The sequence below is a fragment of the Schistocerca nitens genome, chromosome 2 (genome assembly GCF_023898315.1).
Source record: "Schistocerca nitens isolate TAMUIC-IGC-003100 chromosome 2, iqSchNite1.1, whole genome shotgun sequence".
Classification (NCBI taxonomy): Eukaryota; Metazoa; Arthropoda; class Insecta; order Orthoptera; family Acrididae; genus Schistocerca; species Schistocerca nitens.
Window position 1 is genome coordinate 268,081,376 of NC_064615.1, and position 17,644 is coordinate 268,099,019.

Sequence of the window (17,644 nt, forward strand, 5' to 3'; positions counted from 1 at the left end):
GCAAGAGAATAGATTAGAAATGTTATTCCACAAAAGTTTAAGCATCTAGAAGTAGTACCAAAATCCTTCATTAAACTGGACATAATTATAAAAATCCTAAAAAGAAAATCTCATAAGATGTTGACGGAATTTCAAACAGAATTCTGAAAAGCTGTTCTATTTTAATAAATAATGTTCTTAGTGATACATGTAATGCATCACTGCAACACGGAATTTTTCCCGACATTAAACTACGCAAGAGTTAAACCCCTTTATAAGAAAGATGAAAAGAAAGACTTAAATAATTATCATTCAGTTTCCTTACTGATGTCCTTTTCCAAAGCAATCGAAAAAAGTAATGTTGTCGAGTGTAAACTCACAATTCACCTGGTACATCGCAGTTCGGACTCCAGGAGGACTGCGTGACTAAGAATGCTATTTGTACGTTTACGCAACAAATACTACAAGCCTTAAATAATAAAACATCGCCTGTCGACATTTTTTGTGATCCTTTCTATGAGTGCAGTAGATCACTCTCAGAAAAAACTTAAGTTTTATGGAACTGGTGGCTTTACACCCAAATGGTTTGAACCATTCTTAACAATCTAATGCAAAACGTGCTGCGTAATTCAAACAATGTTGAAAAGAGAAAAAAATTTAGTGACTGGAGAGAAATAACGAAAGTTCAATTTTGGGTCCAACCCTCTTCCTTGCATATGGAAAGAATTTCCATGTCACATTCATCAAGCAGAATTAGTACTAACAAGTTTGTTTGCGTAGCCATCCTCCGCAGACGAAACTAGTATAGAGAGGGATCAACAGAAGAGATTGTTAACTATGTTTCTCAAAGAATTATTAAATGGTTCTCTGAAAATGTACTCTGCCGTAATTTAGAGAAAACACACTACATCCAGTTACGTACAACAAACGGAGTCATACCAACAGCTGATGTAGCACATGAGCAGGAGTCAGTAATATGGTAGAATGCTCCAAATTTTCGGTTGTAGAGACGGGTGAAAACTTGAACTGGAAGACGCATGTTACTAAACTGCTCGAACAATTAAGTTCAGCTACTTTTGCTCTTCATATAATTGCTAACCCTGGAAACAAATGAATTAACTTCGTGATATATTTTGCATATTTCCACTCATTGATATCGTACGGAATAATTTTCTGGTGTAAGTCACCACTTAGAAAGAAAGTACTGGTTACACAAAAGCAAGTCAGTGAGGAAAACATCTGGTGTTTATCCGTGGTCATTTAAAATGCACCGTCACAATACATATGTTCGCTAATGATATTCGTCATAAATAATCTATCACAGTTTGAGAAGAATAGTGATGGCCGCATCTGCAACACTAAAGGAAAAAATTACCTTTATGACTCATTATTCAAGCTATCAGTGGCTCAGAAAGGACTTCAATATGCTGCAACAAACATTTTTGCCCTTGTGGCCAATAATATAAAATGTCTGACAATAACAAAGCAGCCGGCCTGAGTGGCCGAGCGGTTCTAGGCGCTACAGTCTGGAGCCGCGCGACCGCTACGGTCGCAGGTTCGAATCCTGCCTCGGGCATGGATGTGTGTGATGTGCTTAGGTTAGTTAGGTTTAAGTAGTTCTAAGTTCTAGGGGACTGGTGACCTCAGAAGTTAAGTCCCATAGTGCTCAGGGCCATTTGAACCATTTGAATAACAAAGCAAATTTGAAATTTAACTTAAAGTAATTTCTTCTGGGTGACTGCTTCTATCCAATGGACGTATCTTTGTTTAAAAAGTTGTAGCCTTTGAAAAGACCCTAGTTTTTAAGTGTAGTTTCATTATTGTTAATACTATCATGTATACTTATGTTGCAGACAGAGACGCTTCACTAACAAGGGAACATCCCCATCGCACCCCCCTGAGATTTACACTCCTGGAAATGGAAAAAAGAACACATTGACACCGGTGTGTCAGACCCACCATACTTGCTCCGGACACTGCGAGAGGGCTGTACAAGCAATGATCACACGCACGGCACAGCGGACACACCAGGAACCGCGGTGTTGGCCGTCGAATGGCGCTAGCTGCGCAGCATTTGTGCACCGCCGCCGTCAGTGTCAGCCAGTTTGCCGTGGCATACGGAGCTCCATCGCAGTCTTTAACACTGGTAGCATGCCGCGACAGCGTGGACGTGAACCGTATGTGCAGTTGACGGACTTTGAGCGAGGGCGTATAGTGGGCATGCGGGAGGCCGAGTGGACGTACCGCCGAATTGCTCAACACGTGGGGCGTGAGGTCTCCACAGTACATCGATGTTGTCGCCAGTGGTCGGCGGAAGGTGCACGTGCCCGTCGACCTGGGACCGGACCGCAGCGACGCACGGATGCACGCCAAGACCGTAGGATCCTACGCAGTGCCGTAGGGGACCGCCACTTCCCAGCAAATTAGGGACACTGTTGCTCCTGGGGTATCGGCGAGGACCATTCGCAACCGTCTCCATGAAGCTGGGCTACGGTCCCGCACACCGTTAGGCCGTCTTCCGCTCACGCCCCAACATCGTGCAGCCCGCCTCCAGTGGTGTCGCGACAGGCGTGAATGGAGGGACGAATGGAGACGTGTCGTCTTCAGCGATGAGAGTCGCTTCTGCCTTGGTGCCAATGATGGTCGTATGCGTGTTTGGCGCCGTGCAGGTGAGCGCCACAATCAGGACTGCATACGACCGAGGCACACAGGGCCAACACCCGGCATCATGGTGTGGGGAGCGATCTCCTACACTGGCCGTACACCACTGGTGATCGTCGAGGGGACACTGAATAGTGCACGGTACATCCAAACCGTCATCGAACCCATCGTTCTACCATTCCTAGACCGGCAAGGGAACTTGCTGTTCCAACAGGACAATGCACGTCCGCATGTATCCCGTGCCACCCAACGTGCTCTAGAAGGTGTAAGTCAACTACCCTGGCCAGCAAGATCTCCGGATCTGTCCCCCCATTGAGCATGTTTGGGACTGGATGAAGCATCGTCTCACGCGGTCTGCACGTCCAGCACGAACGCTGGTCCAACTGAGGCGCCAGGTGGAAATGGCATGGCAAGCCGTTCCACAGGACTACATCCAGCATCTCTACGATCGTCTCCATGGGAGAATAGCAGCCTGCATTGCTGCGAAAGGTGGATATACACTGTACTAGTGCCGACATTGTGCATGCTCTGTTGCCTGTGTCTATGTGCCTGTGGTTCTGTCAGTGTGATCATGTGATGTATCTGACCCCAGGAATGTGTCAATAAAGTTTCCCCTTCCTGGGACAATGAATTCACGGTGTTCTTATTTCAATTTCCAGGAGTGTAGTTGTAAGTTGGCACAATGGATAGGCCTTGAAAAACTGAACACAGATCAATCGAGAAAACAGGAAGAAGTTGTATGGAACTATGGAAAAAATAGCAAAATATACAAATTGAGTAGTCCATGTGCAAGATAGGCAACATCAAGGAGAACGTGAGCTGAGGAGCGTCGTGGTCCCGTGGTTAGCGTGAGCAGCTGCGGAACAAGAGGTCCTTGGTTCAAGTCTTTCCTCGAGTGAAGAGTTTATTTTTTTTATTTTCAGACAATTATTATTTGTCCGTCCGTCCGATCCGAGGTAACTGCGCCGTAGCATGAGGATGCTACACCTAAACAAACATCGAAACACACGACGTCAGTCGACAACAGCGCACGGAAGAGAGAGTATTCCTGCTAACGAGGCTCCCTGGCTGGCAGTTGACTGTTCGCTACTTTGGACGGGAGTGCATTAAATACGAGAGATGTATTCCGTGGGCAATATGAATCCAGCAAATATAGCTCGCGACTTCGATAACAAGGTCAATGAATATTTTCCGAAGTTTGCGGTGCGGTCGTAAAACATGGACACTAAACTTATTACAGTGAACAGAGACGTCAATGGACGAACGAACAGATCATAACTTTTCGAAAATAAAGGAAGAAAAATTTTCACACGAGGGAAGACTTTGAACCAAGGACCTGTCGCTCCGCAGTTACTCACGCTAACACTACCTTTGATGTTGTTTATCTTGAACATGGACTACTCAGTTTGTATATTTGCTTATTTTTTTCATAGTTCCAAACAACTTCTTCCTGTTTTCTCTAATGATCTGTGTTCAATTTTTCAAGGCCTATCCACTGTGCCAACTTATAACTAAATCTGAGGGGGGTGCGATGGGGAGGTTCCCTTGTAAGTAATGGAAATGGAGATATAGCACCACCAAAAAAGACATCATCAGATTAGTGAACACCGAGAATTTTTTGGGGTAGGGTGTTAACACATCATGGTTACAAGGGGACAAACTGTCACAGGATCTTAATACCGAAATCTCCAGACGAGGTTATAGGAGGCCGTCAGTACGAAGTTTTTTGGACAGTTGTCCAAGGGGATATTCCCGCTTTACGGCAAGGATCCACCAGCTCTTCCCGCTCGGGGCTCAGTCAGACGTGCTGCTTCTTTCGGACTGTGAAATGTTCCGTCGCCCTCTGTATTCTGCTGACGTTCTTCTCGGATGAAGACTCGAATTCATAGCAGGAAATTAAAGGATAGTGATATGATGGTTTACATGGTGGAATGAATCCCAAATAGCCATAATGGAAACCTTTACAATGAGGGTCTCTGTGAAGTCATCCATCGTTGGCAAAAACGTGTCACCTTTCGGTGAATATGTAAAAAAGGACTGATACCATCACCAACTCTCATGCTCGCAACTGGATTTTTCTAGATCAGCGATGACCACGGCGTGCCAAACTTCCTCGTGCAGGGTGTGCGGGCAGCGAACGACCCGAGGTCCGGCATGTCTCGGCTTTGCTCGGTCATCCGCGGAAGTACCCGGAACAGCGCGACATTTCATTGAGTACTACGGTGTGGTATTATTCGGCCGGCAGTAACTCTCCTGAGTTCAGCAGAATCGTAGTGTCAGCACTGTCTGTTCGCAGTATGAAGGATGTAAGCAAGTCCAGTAGCTGTTTCCTAAAAGAACAGGCAGTCTAGCGGTCTATCGTCGCAAGCCATCAAAAATGAATGGGAATGACAGAAGAGAGGGATGAGAGTTCTGATTGTTATTCACTCGCAAAAGCGACAGGTACTACGAATTTGCTATGAAACGACATTATAGTACTTCGCAGAAGTATTTTAAGAGCAAAAAATTACAACGATCGACAGATAGGGTTCATTGTTCAGTACATCAAGAAGCACTTTGTGCTGAATTTGCAAGCATGGAGCACATGACGATATTGGTGGAACGAACAGTAAAATTTCTGAAGCCGCACGTTTTTATTCCACTGCCAAGTACAACAGTTTTCGATGGATTTAAACGAAGAGTGTGGAGACTTTATGTATTACTTCAAACTACGGACATTGGAAATTTGTGGTAAGGTCTTATGGGACCAAAGTGGCGAGGTCATCGGTCCCTAAGCTTACGCACTACTGAATCTAACTTAAACTAACTTACGCTAAGGGCAACACACACACACCCATGCCTGAGGGAGGACTCGAACTTCCGACGGGGGCTTCAAACTACGTTGGTGAAGTTAAGGGGTAAGCCTGGGACGATTTTTCGATTTAAAACCCACTATTGTAGAATTTAAGAAGGGGAAAGGAGCGCAGGAACGAGAATCAAAACATCCGGAATGGATTTCAGACGTCACATTTAAAGTAGATTTCACTGCACACTGCCCGCATTAAGACATTGCAAGGTGGGGAACAACTTATTTATGATTTAATAGGGATACGTTTAAAAAGAAAATTGCTTTCTAGAAGGGACCAATTCTGACAAAACCAGTCCAATTCTCTAAGCTCACTGACGTTAAAGAAAACGCGAGGTTTGAAGAAATCATTGTGAGCTGAGTTACAAGGGTAGTTTTCTAAACGTTTTCAGGACACTACCAATGTTACATCTCTTTTCGAGACTATTTGCCGTCGCAGGTGAAAGCGCTCCTAGGCTTGTGCAGATGTAATTTACTGATCTGCAGTGTAATTTCCATTGTAAAGGCAAATTCTTTTACTTTAAAACTGTCCAGAATGTCTAGATTGTGTACCTCAAGTACAGTTCCCACGTCTCCTTAATGGGACTGTAAACGTGCTACAATATTTCCAACAACTTATGCGTGACATAGATCTTTTTTCGATCATGAAACTAAATACGTTACGACTACGTGGCAGCCTGAGTGTAAAAATCCGTGACATCGTGAGTGCCTGTTCGTAATCTGACAGTTTGTACCAGATAAAAACTGTATTATGTACTCAGTGCGCAAAAACTAATACCGACAATTTGTTTTGATTGTTATCTGTGTCATCGATAAATATGAAATATGAAACCAAGTCGGACGCAGTGTGGCTGCGTTGCCATCTAAGTGGCACATCTGCAGTTTCCCTCTCCTCATTCTCAGACAGTGTGGCGTGGCGGTAGGGGAAGTGCGCCAGCCAGTCTTACCACTATGGCTTTCGTGCCAGGCAAATAGTCAGCTCGGATTCAGAAAATATCGTACTTGCGAAAGATAACTAGCTCTTTATACTTATGAAGTAGTGAGTGCTATCGACAGGGGATGTCAAATTGATTCTATATTTTTAGATTTCCAGAAGGTTTTCGAGACTGTCCCTCACAATCGTCTTCTAACCAAACTGCGTGCCTATGGAATATAGTCCCAGTTGTGCGACTGGATTCGTGAATTCCTGTCAGAAAGGTCACAGTTCTTAGTAATAGATGGAAAGTCATCGAGTAAAACATAAGTAATATCCGGCGTTCCCCAAGGAAGTGTTATGGACTCTCTATTGTTCCTGATTATATTAACGACATAGGAGACAATCTGAGTAGCCGTCTTAGATTGTTTGCAGATGATTCTGTCATTTTCCGTCTTGTAAAGTCATCAGTCAACCAAAACGAATTGCAAAATGATTTAGATAGGATATCTGCATGGTGCGAAAGTGGCAATTCACACTGAATAAAGAAAAGTGTGAAGTTATTCACATGAGTACGAAAAGAAATCCCCTAAATTCCGATTACGCGATAAGTCACACAAATCTGAAGGCTGTAAATTCAACTAAATACTTAGGGATTATAATTACAAACAACCTAAACTGGAACACTGCGATTCACTGGCAGAACACTTAGAAGTTGCAACAGGCCTACTAAAGAGACTGCTTACACCACGCTTGTCCGCCCTGGAGTTCTGGAGTATTGCTGTTCGGTGTGGGATTCGTATCAGGTGGGACTGACGAATGACATCGAAAAAGTACAAAGAAGGGCAGCTCATTTTGTATTATCGTGAAGTAGGGGAGATAGTGCCACAGACATGATACGTGAATTGGAGTGGCAATCGTTAAAACAAAGGCGTTCTCCGTTGCGACGGGATCTTCTCATGAACTTTGAATCACTAGTTTTCTCCTCCGATTTCGAAAACATTCTGTTGGCACCCACCTGCATGAGGAGAAATGATCATCACGATAAAATAAGAGAAATCAGGGCTCGCACAGAAAAATTTAAGTGCTCGTTTTTCCCGCACTCCGTTCGAGAGTGGAACGGTAGAGAGACATCTTGAAGGTGCTTCATTGAACCTTCTGCCAGGCACTTTATTGTGAATAGCAGAGTAATCACGTAGATGTAGATGGAACAGCTCACGAGCTCACCCCTGTTGTAAATGATCAGTAAAACTGATATGTTTGAGATGGTCGACACCTACTTTTGTTTAGACGCCGTGCAATCATTCAATTCTTTGTTAAAGGGTGAATAACCTGCTGCTGAAATTTGTCCCAGGCCTCAACGTATATATGGAGCCAAGTGCGTGACCGTCAGCATTACCATGAAACGTATGGAACAGTACATTGACGGGAACACGAGTGTCCGAGCCGAAACCATCCAACTGCTGCACGGTAAGCGATAAGGGGAGAGTTGAGGAGTCCGTTAGGAAAGTCAGACCTGTCACTGTGAATGATTAGCGTTTGCAGTGCGACGTAGTCCAATGTAGGATATTATTCTGAACTTTGAAAGTCTACAAGTCTGTCCCCAATGGGTTTCACGTTTATTGATTGAAGGCCACATAGTTTAGTGGAGAACCATCACCGATATTAGAAATGTCTCCACAGCAGAAACCGTTGTCCATAACTTGCCCAGCTCATTGGAACCTACAGATTTCGAAAAGATGCACACGAGTTTTCGATGGGTATTCTGATAAGCGACGAAAACTGGTCCCATTACTATCTGCCTGAGACAAAACGTTACAGCCTGGCCTCTGTCTCGAATGAAAGTACACAGCTGAAAGGTGGCACCAAGGACTGAAAGAGATGAAGACCGAGAAAGTCGATTTTATTCAGAACTACAATACTGTCAATGAATGACACGAGTTAATAATTCTTTATCATGTAGATGAGAAAATGCCTTCTCTTGGAAGTACATGTTTTTTTTTATGTGAACCAAATATTCTGATGCCGAACTATTATTTGCACTCCATATACTATGCTGACACGATTCTAATTTGGTATCGTTGGATGGTACACACTGATGAACCGAAACATTATGACCACCTGCTTAATAGCTTCTTTGTCCGTGTTTGGAACGAAATACATCAATGATTCTGTGTATCAGCGATCCGACAGTTCGTTGGTAAGTTTGTGAAGGTATGTGGCATTAGATGTCTGCGCGTAAGTAGCGGGCCACTGATTTGCACAGACCATGATGGCGCCCCATACCGACCCAGATACACTCCTGGAAATTGAAATAAGAACACCGTGAATTCATTGTCCCAGGAAGGGGAAACTTTATTGACACATTCCTGGGGTCAGATACATCACATGATCACACGGACAGAACCACAGGCACATAGACACAGGCAACAGAGCATGCACAATGTCGGCACTAGTACAGTGTATATCCACCTTTCGCAGCAATGCAGGCTGCTATTCTCCCATGGAGACGATCGTAGAGATGCTGGATGTAGTCCTGTGGAACGGCTTGCCATGCCATTTCCACCTGGCGCCTCAGTTGGACCAGCGTTCGTGCTGGACGTGCAGACCGCGTGAGACGACGTTTCACCCAGTCCCAAACATGCTCAATGGGGGACAGATCCGGAGATCTTGCTGGCCACGGTAGTTGACTTACACCTTCTAGAGCACGTTGGGTGGCACGGGATACATGCGGACGTGCGTTGTCCTGTTGGAACAGCAAGTTCCCTTGCCGGTCTAGGAATGGTAGAACGATGGGTTCGATGACGGTTTGGATGTACCGTGCACTATTCAGTGTCCCCTCGACGATCACCAGTGGTGTACAGCCAGTGTAGGAGATCGCTCCCCACACCATGATGCCGGGTGTTGGCCCTGTGTGCCTCGGTCGTATGCAGTCCTGATTGTGGCGCTCACCTGCACGGCGCCAAACACGCATACGACCATCATTGGCACCAAGGCAGAAGCGACTCTCATCGCTGAAGACGACACGTCTCCATTCGTCCCTCCATTCACGCCTGTCGCGACACCACTGGAGGCGGGCTGCACGATGTTGGAGCGTGAGCGGAAGACGGCCTAACGGTGTGCGGGACCGTAGCCCAGCTTCATGGAGACGGTTGCGAATGGTCCTCGCCGATACCCCAGGAGCAACAGTGTCCCTAATTTGCTGGGAAGTGGCGGTGCGGTCCCCTACGGCACTGCGTAGGATCCTACGGTCTTGGCGTGCATCCGTGCGTCGCTGCAGTCCGGTCCCAGGTCGCCGGGCACGTGCACCTTCCGCCGACCACTGGCGACAACATCGATGTACTGTGGTGACCTCACGCCCCACGTGTTGAGCAATTCGGCGGTACGTCCACCCGGCCTCCCGCATGCCCACTATACGCCCTCGCTCAAAGTCCGTCAACTGCACATACGGTTCACGTCCACGCTGTCGCGGCATGCTACCAGTGTTAAAGACTGCGATGGAGCTCCGTATGCCACGGCAAACTGGCTGACACTGACGGCGGCGGTGCACAAATGCTGCGCAGCTAGCGCCATTCGACGGTCAACACCGCGGTTCCTGGTGTGTCCGCTGTGCCGTGCGTGTGATCATTGCTTGTACAGCCCTCTCGCAGTGTCCGGAGCAAGTATGGTGGGTCTGACACACCGGTGTCAATGTGTTCTTTTTTCCATTTCCAGGAGTGTAGTTACATCAGGCGAATTATGTCGCAACGACATCGACGTGAGTCCATTATAATGCTCCTGAAACCACTGCAGCACGGTTCTTGCTCCACACAGGGGCAATTATAATGCTGAAAAATGACGTCGCGTCAGGGAAGACATCAAGCACGAAGGGGTGCAGATGGTTCGTAGTTGTCAGCTTGATTATTACCACAGGCACTGTGTAAGCGCAGTAGAATGTCTCCCATAGCATAATACTGCTCCCACCAGCCGGAGTACTTGGCGCGCTGCACGTTTCGAGCCGCCGTTCACCTCGACAACGGCTTTGTGGAGACGACCATCGACCTAGTGCAGAAAAAATGTGATTCACAAGAAGAACTGTCACGTTTCCATTGATCGAGTTTCCATTGATCGACGGTCGAATCCCGAGGTTCCCGTGCCCACTGCAATCGTAACTGACGAAGTCGTTGGGTCAACATGTGAACACACAGGAGTAGTCTGCTGCTGAGCTCATTATCAAGCAATTTACGCTGAACGGTGTGCTCCGAAGCGCTTGTGCGTGCACCAGCATTATTCTCTTTCGGAAAAGGTGCCACAGATCATCGTCTGTCCTACTTTACAGAGCAGACATGTCTCCGAACCCCACGTTCTGTGAAGAGTCGTGGACGTTCAACCATTTAACGCCTAGTGGTAGTTCCACTCTCCTTCTGCCTCTTTCCGTAGATGCTTACGAGTATACCACGTGAACATTCGACCAGCTTGGCCGCTTTCGAGATACTGGTTCACAGGCTCTGCATAATAATAATCTTTCCTTCGTCAAAGTCGCTTTTCTCAATGGATTTTCCCATTTGCAACCCATATCTTTGCTAGGGTGATCCCCCGTCCGTGTCTGCTCTGCTTACAAACTTTTGTTACCGCGTCATGTGCCCGCAGCGCCACCAGGCGGTATCCAACGTCGTGGTGGACAATGGCCATAACGTTTTGGCTTATCAGCGTGCAAAGGACCGTCTTCTCTTTACATTGACACTCTACGCCTTTTTAACAGAAAAAGCGGACCCATGTGTGTTTATTTTATATGTCACAGTCCTTTTCCTAGAATCCATTCCCATTCCTGTGTGTCTGAATTCACGAGAGCTGAAAAAAGATGTACGTAAACATGTAGGTACCTAATCATGTCATTATCCTCAGTCATCGTCACCTACTTAGAGTCCCGTTCCCTCACAGTTATTAGGTACCGGAGTGTCGTTTTTAAAGATAAAAAAAAAGACAAATAAAAGACTACCATCGTCAGGTTTGTTTGCTTGTTGAAAATAAAACCGAAAGTAATTAATAATGAAATGTCAATAAGCTCGCTGTGTTCTTCAATAATATTTAGAGGCAAAGTTATTCTTCTTAATTAGACTAAGACAAAATAAAGTAGCTTAAAGTAATTCTGGCAACGTCAAATCTAATACAAGAATAATTTTAATACGTATTTTTCTCTGTGTATGTTCTAATAATGCTGTTGTGTGCCAGCTTGGTTCGTATTTCAACATTGCCATTCTGTCGCAAGCCAACAGTCGCTTATTCATACCAGTAAATTTTCGTAGTAATTACAATCCACTGAAATTGCATAGCTTGCCAGGAATCCAGTGAATGTAAGTAAACGTTAATCTGAGGTTCCGTAAATTATTGTCGCAATATAAGAGCCACTTCTAGTCAGTCATCTACTCTTCAGTAACGAGTATAAATATCTTTTCGAAATTAATATATCTGAGCATAAACGTAAAAAGACAGTTGATTTCTTTGTTCATAACTACTTCGCAATTGTTGTGTTGTCAGGAACGTCTTTCAACATTCTATGGCCACACGTACAGTCAGACAGTACGAACTGTCGGACTGCCCACATTATCGCTTAAATATTGAACCGACAGTGTCCAGTTGGGCTGGCGGCCGAATTTATTATTTGAATTATATTTGTTGTGGAGTCTTTGAGGCACGTGGTACCCCTTTCAGTTGTACTTAACGTGAGTGATGACATTGTTTTAAGTCGTAAACAAAATCCAAATAAGTATAAAGTGCGGAAGCAAAATAGGTTGTTCATTGGTTCAAAAATGGCTCTGAGCACTATGGGACTAAACATCTATGGTCATCAGTCCCCTAGAACTTAGAACTACTTAAACCTAACTAACCTAAGGACATCACACAACACCCAGTCATCACGAGGCAGAGAAAATCCCTGACCCCGCCGGTTGTTCATTGGAATGGTTTGTTGCACACCACTAATAGATCAAATTTTCTTCGGAGACGATAGCCTTGTCCAAAATCTAATTCATTAGGCATAAGCGATCACGGTCGTATTATCGTATTAACTAATTGATAGGGGGGAAAATTACACGAATTATTTCGGTTAACCTTTGTTAAAAAAGGATATTTCTTTCTGTGTTGGACTTAGCCACGTGTTCACGCCATTAGTTGAGTTTTATCTTAACTATGTCCAAATTACATTTTTGAGTGGTTTTCCTTACAATGTAAGTTTAATTAAATGAATATGAACGACGTTACACCGGTTTCGTTGGGGAATTTTGCTAAACTTATGGTGCTTTCTTTGTAAGCTGTGTTCACCCTCATGTTCACGCCATGCACTGTGTACCGTCTTAATTAAATCCAAACTACATTTTCGCGTGATTTTCTCAACGTAAAATTTGTTCAATTGAATATCAATCAGTTCGTAACAATTTTGTGTAGAAATTTTATAGAATTTACGGTAGCTTCTTTGCAAGTAATGTACAACCACGTTTGTCTGCCATTAATCGTGTTACATTAACCCTGGCCAATTTACGTTTACATGTGACCTTTTGTACACGGTAAGGTTGGTTCAGTATATATTAGAGAGACTATAACAATTTTGTGCGAGAATTTCACTGATTTTTCTGTGGTTTCTTTGTAATTAGTGTCTGTCCACATGTACCTCTCACTTGCCGTGTAGTAGGTTTGTGTAGTCAAAATTAATTGCTTAAGTGACTTCCTTTACAGTTAAAGTTCGTTTCAGTGAATATTATTGAAACTGCCCCCGTTTCGATTAAGAATTATATCAGTTTTGGCATCCTTTTTTGGTAAGTGATGTATGATCTCGTGTTGCCGGCGCTTCAGTTGTGTTTGTATTAATCATGTAATTACTATAGAATCTCTTGCATGAATTGTCTGTAAATATCTTAAGTTTAATTAATACAAGCCCAGATAACAATTTCACGCAGTTTTGGCATCATTTAGTCCACCCCAAACCAACCTCCCCTCCCCACCCTCTCCCGGCATGGCAGTGGTAGTATCGTGCATTTGGCCCCGCTGTGTGTTGCTATTTGCCGGCCGCGGTGGTCTAGCGGTTCTAGGCGCGCAGTCCGGAACCGCGTGACTGCTACGGTCGCAGGTTCGAATCCTGCCTCGGGCATGGATGTGTGTGATGTCCTTAGGTTAGTTAGGTTTAACTAGTTCTAAGTTCTAGGGGACTAATGACCACAGCAGTTGAGTCCCATAGTGCTCAGAGCCATTTGAACCATTTTGTGTTGCTATTTAATATATTCTACACGATTTAATGTCAATTCAAAACTTAAATTCATTTCCATATTGCCCCTGTGAGTTCTGGTCATTGGAGGCTGTGGCCATAGAAACAGGTAGTCCATGTCTATTTTATCAATTTCCTAGAGGTGCTTAGAGGTCATAAGTTTGCTTAGCTTACTTGTTATATTGCTTAGCTCTGGTTGCACTCTCAGTGTTGGGTCAATCGCGTGCGAATGTTTGTGAAATGGCATGCTTGTGGCACTGACGTGTGCGGTAACCAGATCCCATTGCTAAACCCCGTGTGACAATATTCTTTATTCGGTATAAAATTAAACTTCGTAGAATTCATTCCATTGATGCTGTGGGTTTGAAGATTCAAACCAATTGTCAGTTAAATATAGATCTGTTCTACCTGTTAATTTCAAAATAAACATGAATTTTATAAAGGAAGTCCTTTTTCAGTGCCATTTAACAGTTCAATTATACAAAAATAGAACGTAGCTGATCTGTTGCCTATGTCTAGATAATATGCCTTTATCTGCTTGTAGCCCTAGGAAACGGACAAATTAATACGAGAAATAGTTCAACGTAAGTTTTCATCATTTAGCACAGATTATTCGTAATGGCAAATAGTGCTGTGATCACTGATTACAACCTGATTTTTCAACAGAGTTTCAAAAAATTACAGTGGGTGGGAGATTACTGGCGATTTTTTTAAGTATTCAACCACTTATAGCTTTTCGGTAAAAGCAGCGGCGGTGGACGACTCAGTTTTATTTTCTTTGCCTACTTAATTTAATATTTTTGTTCTCTGTATCTTGACACCGAGTTAAAAGTTATCAATTTTCGTTTGGTTTCTAGATTAATTACAGGATATAATAGGAACAAAAAACCGTCAAGTTAAACTGACTTCGAAAAAGAAACAGATATAACCGAAAACCGGTTGTTTCAGCGGTTACCGTCGGCACAGCCTGGACACAGCGCCGTCAGTGATTGCAGGCCTGTGCTTAACGCGGCGTGCGCGCTGCGCATGTTGTGTGTGGGAGAAGCGGCGGTTCTGTCAGTGCGGAAACTGGAAACGCCGTCGAGTTTTGCTGGAGCGTAAACACGTGGCGCCTCCAAGCGAGCAGCGCTGCAAATACAGCCCGCCCGCTCCTCACAGCTGACCACCATTCACGGCAACCTTCTATTGTCGCTGTTCTTTTGCTTTTCGCTCCGATAGCTTGTATGAGGCATCTCTCCACTCCAGTTTATACTGCGAAAGCCTCTTCACCCCTGCATAAACTACTGCACTCCAACCTACATCCACTGAACCTGTTTACTGTATTCAAGCCTTGGTTCTTTCTTTCTTTCTTTCGCTACTGCCTTTATCCAGCATTGTGCGCAGGGTCGGCAGGGTTAAGTACGAATTTGGCATGGTTAAGTTAAGGGGTGGCCGGATGCCCTTCCTGCCACCGCCCCATACCCCCCGGTCGGGAATTAGTGTACCCCAGCTGTCTGCGTCTAGTGTGAATGTCTTGCAAATGTCTGCAAGTCGTGTAACTGAGGCGGGACGTGGGGACCAGCCTGGTATTCACCTAGTTGGATGTGGAAAACCGCCTAAAAACCACATCCAGGCTGGCCGGCACACCGGCCAACGTCGTCGTCGATAATCCGCCGGGCGGTTTCGATCCGGGAATGGCGCGCCTACCCGAGTCCAGGAAGCAGCGCGTTAGCGCTCTCGGCTATCCTGGCGGGTTGTATTCAAGCCTTGGTCTCCCTCTAAAATTTTACCATCCTCCCTAGCCTCCCCCCCCCCCACCACACACGCGCGCGCATGCACGCACATACTTACGTACATTACCAAATTCGTAGTACCTTGATGTGTCAGGATGTGTCCTGTGAAACGATTCCTTCTATTGGTCAAGTTATGCTGTTAATTTCTCTCGATACCCCTCATTAGTTATTCCATCTAATGATCTAAATTTCAACATTCTGCTGTAGCATCACACTTCAAAACCTTCTAACCTCTTCTTGTCTTCACTGATTTCGCTTCTGAGTAAGACTGCATTCCAAATATTTTCAGAATTGGCTCCTGAATACTTACCTTTGATATCAGCGTTAAGAATTTTTTCGTATTCAGAAGTGCTTTTATTGCTGTTGCCAGTCTGCATGCCGGCCGGAGTGGCCGTGCGGTTCTAGGCGCTACAGTCTGGAGCCGAGCGACCGCTACGGTCGCAGGTTCGAATCCTGCCTCGGGCATGGATGTGTGTGATGTCCTTAGGTTAGTTAGGTTTAATTAGTTCTAAGTTCAAGGCGACTGATGACCTCAGAAGTTAAGTCGCATAGTGCTCAGAGCCATTTGAACCATTTGAACCAGTCTGCATTTTACATCGTCTCTACTTCGGTCAAAATAAGTTATTTTGCTGCCCAAATAGCAAAACTCACAGACTACTTTTACTGTATCGTTTCCCAATCTAATTCCCTGAGCATCATCTGATTAATTCAATTACATTTCATTGCTCTTCTTTTACTGTTATTAACATTCAACTGATGACTTTTTTTCAAGACTCTATCCATTCTGCTCAACTGTTGTTCAGACTCCTTTACTGTCTCTGACAGAATTACAATATCAGCAGCAAACCGCAAACTTCTCATTACTTCTCCCTTTCCACATATCTCCTCCCTCCAGGGGACCCACAACTCTTTTGTGAGTACATGTTTGGCTACCTCAGGGCCCTGGCCTTTGCAGTATTACTTATTTTCTGTGCTGCAAGCTTTTACTTCCACTATCCCTTTTCCCCTCTGCCTCTCCATCAGATGGTTTTCATGCTTGGACTTGGTTTATGATTTGGGACTCGAGTTTCCACTTCCGGTGTCTTCTACAACTTTTCATCAAATAAATACATAGTCCCCATTGTTGGGCTTGACTTGCCATCAATTTTCAAAATTCTCCAGAAGTGCGATTTGTGCAGGTCAGATTGCCCATTGTGGTGTATGCTCCATCTTTGTGCCTTTCCATCTTTGTACCCTTCCATTTACTAAGGTAATACCACCAAATTCCAGCACAGTAACAATTCCACTGTGGGTGGTGAGGGGTGGAGGTTGTGAAGTACCTGCATGGTGGTAGCACTGTTGGTGCCTTACCTGAAAACTCCCCATGTATGTCAGGGAGTATGTACCCAATGTGACTGGGTCACAGATACTCTGAGCAACAGATTACTGGTGAGGCAGCATAGCTGAGGCTGGGTGATGCCTATGAGGAGAGCCCCTGTTCGGAGTGGGTGGCATCATGGCAGATGAGCCAAAACAAGACTCTATGGAAGGAAAGTCTTCGTTTAATGCAAAGAGATACAACCCTAAAACGTTCCCTTCTCTGGCTATGCCATGGGAGAAATGTGAGGCTAATTGAAAAGTAGAGAAATACTCCCCACAATACTTATTTCGCACAAGGACTGATGGGGTTTTCTTTCTGGCCAGAAAGCCCGTATTCTTTGTGGAGTATATACAAGACAAGTTTGGGGAAATGGCAGATATCTCTAAAATGAAAAGTCGGTCAGTTTCGATAAAAACAGCATCCCCTGCACAGTCACAGGCGCTGCTCACTTGTAACAAATTAGGTGACATACTGGTGACTTTCACACCTCATAACAGACCATAATAGTCTGAATATGGGCCAACGGCCTTGTCACAGTGGTAACACCGGTTACCGTCAGATCACTGAAGTTAAGCACTGTCGAGCTGGGTTAGCACATGGATGGGTGACCATCCGGTCTGCCGAGCGCTGTTGGCAAGGGAGTTGAACTCAGCCTTTGTGTGGCAAACTGAGGAGATACTTGACTGAGAAGTAGCGGCTCCAGCCACCAAAACTGAGAATGGCAGGGAGAGCAGTTTCCTAACCACATGCCGCTCCTTGTCTGCATCCAGTGACGCCTCTGGGCTGAGAGGAAGACACGGCGGCCGGTCGGTACCGTTGGGCCTTGCAAGGCCTGTTTGGACGGAGTTTAGTTTAGTTAGTCTGAATATGGCTCGTG

At 45.0% G+C, this 17,644-nt stretch overlaps 1 pseudogene; it reads left to right on the forward strand.

Annotated features, from left to right (window-relative positions):
* Window positions 1-17,285: 17,285 nt before the first annotated feature.
* Window positions 17,286-17,403, forward strand: LOC126237973 (5S ribosomal RNA; annotated as a pseudogene).
* The last annotated feature ends 241 nt before the right edge of the window (window positions 17,404-17,644 follow it).